The following is a 6,000-nucleotide window of genomic DNA, read 5'->3' as shown; positions in this document are numbered from 1 at the left end:
CAGGGCTACGTTTTAGGGTTAAGTCTTCAGGTTAAATCTTAGGTTTAAGTCTCAGTTTTCAGTTTTAGGGTTAAGTCTTATGGATAAATTTCACGACTAAGTCTCAGGGTTGAGTCTTAAGGTTAAAACTTAACCTGAAGTCTTAGGGTTAAGTCTTATGCTTAAATCTTAATGTTAAATCGTAATTTTAAGTCTTAGCGTTCAGTCTAAAGTTGAAATCACAAGTTGAAGTCTTAGGGTTAACTCTTTAGAGTTAAGTCTTGGGGATAAGTCTTAACGTTTCAGTCCTAAGGTTAACTCTTAGGGTTAAATCTGTAAGGTCAACACTTAAGGTTAACTCTTAGGGTTAAGTTTAGGGTTAAGCCTTAAGGTTACATCTTAAAGTTAAATATTAAGGTTAAGTCTTAGGGTTATTTCTTAAGTTTAAGTCTGAGGGTTATATCTGAGCGTTAATTATTAAGTTGAAGTCTTAGAGTTCATTCTCAGGGTTAAGTCTTCAAGTTACTTCTTAAGGTTGAGGCTTAGGGTTAAGTTTTAAGGTTAAGTCCGAATGTTACATCTTAAAGATAAGTCTTAGGGTTAAATCTCAGTGTTAAGTCTCAAGGTTAGGTCTCAGGGTAGAAGTCGTAAGGTTGTGTCTTAATGTTCAGTCTTATTGTTAAGTCTTAAAAGTTATATTTTAGGGTTCAGTCTTAGGGTTAAATTTTAAGGTTAAGTCTTCGGGTTAAGTCTTAAGGTGAAGTCTTATGGCTTGAGTCTTAGGGTTAAGTCTAAGGTTTAATTCATAACGTGAAGTCTTAGACTTAAGTCTTGGGGCTAAGTCTTAGGGTTAAGTCTTAAATCTTAGGTTTAAGTCTCAGTGTTGAGTCTTAGGGATAAGTCTTTGAATTAAGTCTTCAAGTTTTGTCTTAAGGTTTAACCTTAAGTTTAAATCCTAGGGTTAAGTCTTAGGGTTAAGTATCGAGTGTAAATCTTAAGGTTACGCTTTAAGGTTAAGTCTTAATGGTACATCTTAAAGTTAAGTCTTAGCATTAAGACTTAGGGTTAAATCCCAGGGTTAAATTTCAAGGTAAAGTCTCAAGGTTAAGTCTCAGGGTTACGTGGTCAAGTTGTGTCTTAGGATTCAGTCTTAGGGTTAAGTTTTGAAGTTAAACTTGAGGTTAAGTCTTAGGGTTAAGTCTCAGGATTATGTCTTAGGGATAAGTCTTAAGTTTAAACCTTAAGCTTAAGTCTTAGGGTTAAGTCTTAAGGTTAAGTGTCAGGGTTAATTCCTAAAGGTTAAGTCTTAAGTTTGCATCTCATAGATTGAGTCTTAGGGTTAAGTCTTCATCTTAAGTCTTAGGGTTAAGTCTTAGAGTACAATCTTGAGGATAAGTCTTATGGTTAAGTCTCAGGGTTAAGTCTTAATGTTAAGTCTTAAGGTTGAGCCTTAAGTTTAAGTCTTAGGGTTAAGCCTTAGAGTTATGTCTTGGGGATAAGTCTTAGGGCTAAGTCTCAGGATTAAGTATCAAGGTTAAAGCTCAAGGATAAGTCTCAGGGCTACGTTTTAGGGTTAAGTCTTCAGGTTAAATCTTAGGTTTAAGTCTCAGTTTTCAGTTTTAGGGTTAAGTCTTATGGATAAATTTCACGACTAAGTCTCAGGGTTGAGTCTTAAGGTTAAAACTTAACCTGAAGTCTTAGGGTTAAGTCTTATGGTTAAATCTTAATGTTAAATCGTAATTTTAAGTCTTAGCGTTCAGTCTAAAGTTGAAATCACAAGTTGAAGTCTTAGGGTTAACTCTTTAGAGTTAAGTCTTGGGGATAAGTCTTAACGTTTCAGTCCTAAGGTTAACTCTTAGGGTTAAATCTGTAAGGTCAACACTTAAGGTTAACTCTTAGGGTTAAGTTTAGGGTTAAGCCTTAAGGTTACATCTTAAAGTTAAATATTAAGGTTAAGTCTTAGGGTTATTTCTTAAGTTTAAGTCTGAGGGTTATATCTGAGCGTTAATTATTAAGTTGAAGTCTTAGAGTTCATTCTCAGGGTTAAGTCTTCAAGTTACTTCTTAAGGTTGAGGCTTAGGGTTAAGTTTTAAGGTTAAGTCCGAATGTTACATCTTAAAGTTAAGTCTTAGGGTTAAATCTCAGTGTTAAGTCTCAAGGTTAGGTCTCAGGGTAGAAGTCGTAAGGTTGTGTCTTAATGTTCAGTCTTATTGTTAAGTCTTAAAAGTTATATTTTAGGGTTCAGTCTTAGGGTTAAATTTTAAGGTTAAGTCTTCAGGTTAAGTCTTAAGGTGAAGTCTTATGGCTTGAGTCTTAGGGTTAAGTCTAAAGTTTAATTCATAACGTGAAGTCTTAGACTTAAGTCTTGGGGCTAAGTCTTAGGGTTAAGTCTTAAATCTTAGGTTTAAGTCTCAGTGTTGAGTCTTAGGGATAAGTCTTTGAATTAAGTCTTCAAGTTTTGTCTTAAGGTTTAACCTTAAGTTTAAATCCTAGGGTTAAGTCTTAGGGTTAAGTATCGAGTGTAAATCTTAAGGTTACGCTTTAAGGTTAAGTCTTAATGGTACATCTTAAAGTTAAGTCTTAGCATTAAGACTTAGGGTTAAATCCCAGGGTTAAATTTCAAGGTAAAGTCTCAAGGTTAAGTCTCAGGGTTACGTGGTCAAGTTGTGTCTTAGGATTCAGTCTTAGGGTTAAGTTTTGAAGTTAAACTTGAGGTTAAGTCTTAGGGTTAAGTCTCAGGATTATGTCTTAGGGATAAGTCTTAAGTTTAAACCTTAAGCTTAAGTCTTAGGGTTAAGCCTTAAGGTTAAGTGTCAGGGTTAATTCCTAAAGGTTAAGTCTTAAGTTTACATCTCATAGATTGAGCCTTAGGGTTAATTAAGTCTTAAGTTTACATCTCATAGATTGAGTCTTAGGGTTAAGTCTTCATCTTAAGTCTTAGGGTTAAGTCTTAGAGTACAATCTTGAGGATAAGTCTTATGGTTAAGTCTCAGGGTTAAGTCTTAATGTTAAGTCTTAAGGTTGAGCCTTAAGGTTAAGTCTTAGGGTTAAGCCTTAGAGTTATGTCTTGGGGATAAGTCTTAGGGCTAAGTCTCAGGATTAAGTATCAAGGTTAAAGCTCAAGGATAAGTCTCGGGGCTACGTTTTAGGGTTAAGTCTTCAGGTTAAATCTTAGGTTTAAGTCTCAGTTTTCAGTTTTAGGGATAAGTCTTATGGATAAATTTCACGACTAAGTCTCAGGGTTGAGTCTTAAGGTTAAAACTTAACCTGAAGTCTTAGGGTTAAGTCTTATGGTTAAATCTTAATGTTAAATTGTAATTTTAAGTCTTAGCGTTCAGTCTAAAGTTGAAATCACAAGTTGAAGTCTTAGGGTTAACTCTTTAGAGTTAAGTCTTGGGGATAAGTCTTAACGTTTAAGTCCTAAGGTTAACTCTTAGGGTTAAATCTGTAAGGTCAACACTTAAGGTTAACTCTTAGGGTTAAGTTTAGGGTTAAGCCTTAAGGTTACATCTTCAAGTTAAATATTAAGGTTAAGTCTTAGGGCTATTTCTTAAGTTTAAGTCTGAGGGTTATATCTGAGCGTTAATTATTAAGTTGAAGTCTTAGAGTTCATTCTCAGGGTTAAGTCTTCAAGTTACTTCTTAAGGTTGAGGCTTAGGGTTAAGTTTTAAGGTTAAGTCCGAATGTTACATCTTAAAGTTAAGTCTTAGGGTTAAATCTCAGTGTTAAGTCTCAAGGTTAGGTCTCAGGGTAGAAGTCGTAAGGTTGTGTCTTAATGTTCAGTCTTATTGTTAAGTCTTACAAGTTATATTTTAGGGTTCAGACTTAGGGTTAAATTTTAAGGTTAAGTCTTAGGGTTAAGTCTTAAGGTGAAGTCTTATGGCTTGAGTCTTAGGGTTAAGTCTAAAGTTTAATTCATAAGTTTAAGTCTTAGACTTAAGTCTTGGGGCTAAGTCTTAGGGTTAAGTCTTAAATCTTAGGTTTAAGTCTCAGTGTTGAGTCTTAGGGATAAGTCTTTGAATTAAGTCTTCAAGTTTTGTCTTAAGGTTTAACCTTAAGTTTAAATCCTAGGGTTAAGTCTTAGGGTTAAGTATCGAGTGTAAATCTTAAGGTTACGCTTTAAGGTTAAGTCTTAATGGTACATCTTAAAGTTAAGTCTTAGCATTAAGACTTAGGGTTAAATCCCAGGGTTAAATTTCAAGGTAAAGTCTCAAGGTTAAGTCTCAGGGATACGTGGTCAAGTTGTGTCTTAGGATTCAGTCTTAGGGTTAAGTTTTGAAGTTAAACTTGAGGTTAAGTCTTAGGGTTAAGTCTCAGGATTATGTCTTAGGGATAAGTCTTAAGTTTAAACCTTAAGCTTAAGTCTTAGGGTTAAGCCTTAAGGTTAAGTGTCAGGGTTAATTCCTAAAGGTTAAGTCTTAAGTTTACATCTCATGGATTGAGTCTTAGGGTTAATTAAGTCTTAAGTTTACATCTCATAGATTGAGTCTTAGGGTTAAGTCTTCATCTTAAGTCTTAGGTAAGGGTTAAGTCTTAGAGTACAATCTTGAGGATAAGTCTTATGGTTAAGTCTCAGGGTTAAGTCTTAATGTTAAGTCTTAAGGTTGAGCCTTAAGGTTCAGTCTTAGGGTTAAGCCTTAGAGTTATGTCTTGGGGATAAGTCTTAGGGCTAAGTCTCAGGATTAAGTATCAAGGTTAAAGCTCAAGGATAAGTCTCAGGGCTACGTTTTAGGGTTAAGTCTTCAGGTTAAATCTTAGGTTTAAGTCTCAGTTTTCAGTTTTAGGGATAAGTCTTATGGATAAATTTCACGACTAAGTCTCAGGGTTGAGTCTTAAGGTTAAAACTTAACCTGAAGTCTTAGGGTTAAGTCTTATGGTTAAATCTTAATGTTAAATCGTAATTTTAAGTCTTAGCGTTCAGTCTAAAGTTGAAATCACAAGTTGAAGTCTTAGGGTTAACTCTTTAGAGTTAAGTCTTGGGGATAAGTCTTAACGTTTAAGTCCTAAGGTTAACTCTTAGGGTTAAATCTGTAAGGTCAACACTTAAGGTTAACTCTTAGGGTTAAGTTTAGGGTTAAGCCTTAAGGTTACATCTTAAAGTTAAATATTAAGGTTAAGTCTTAGGGCTATTTCTTAAGTTTAAGTCTGAGGGTTATATCTGAGCGTTAATTATTAAGTTGAAGTCTTAGAGTTCATTCTCAGGGTTAAGTCTTCAAGTTACTTCTTAAGGTTGAGGCTTAGGGTTAAGTTTTAAGGTTAAGTCCGAATGTTACATCTTAACGTTAAGTCTTAGGGTTAAATCTCAGTGTTAAGTCTCAAGGTTAGGTCTCAGGGTAGAAGTCGTAAGGTTGTGTCTTAATGTTCAGTCTTATTGTTAAGTCTTACAAGTTATATTTTAGGGTTCAGTCTTAGGGTTAAATTTTAAGGTTAAGTCTTAGGGTTAAGTCTTAAGGTGAAGTCTTATGGCTTGAGTCTTAGGGTTAAGTCTAAAGTTTAATTCATAACTTGAAGTCTTAGACTTAAGTCTTGGGGCTAAGTCTTAGGGTTAAGTCTTAAATCTTAGGTTTAAGTCTCAGTGTTGAGTCTTAGGGATAAGTCTTTGAATTAAGTCTTCAAGTTTTGTCTTAAGGTTTAACCTTAAGTTTAAATCCTAGGGTTAAGTCTTAGGGTTAAGTATCGAGTGTAAATCTTAAGGTTACGCTTTAAGGTTAAGTCTTAATGGTACATCTTAAAGTTAAGTCTTAGCATTAAGACTTAGGGTTAAATCCCAGGGTTAAATTTCAAGGTAAAGTCTCAAGGTTAAGTCTCAGGGTTACGTGGTCAAGTTGTGTCTTAGGATTCAGTCTTAGGGTTAAGTTTTGAAGTTAAACTTGAGGTTAAGTCTTAGGGTTAAGTCTCAGGCTTATGTCTTAGGGATAAGTCTTAAGTTTAAACCTTAAGCTTAAGTCTTAGGGTTAAGCCTTAAGGTTAAGTGTCAGGGTTAATTCCTAAAGGTTAAGTCTTAAGTTTACATCTCATAGA

This window comes from Falco punctatus (assembly GCF_963210335.1).
Source record: "Falco punctatus genome assembly, contig: scaffold_29, whole genome shotgun sequence".
NCBI lineage: Eukaryota > Metazoa > Chordata > Aves > Falconiformes > Falconidae > Falco > Falco punctatus.
The sequence above is the reverse complement of the archived record's forward strand: the minus strand, read 5'-3'. Positions refer to the sequence as shown.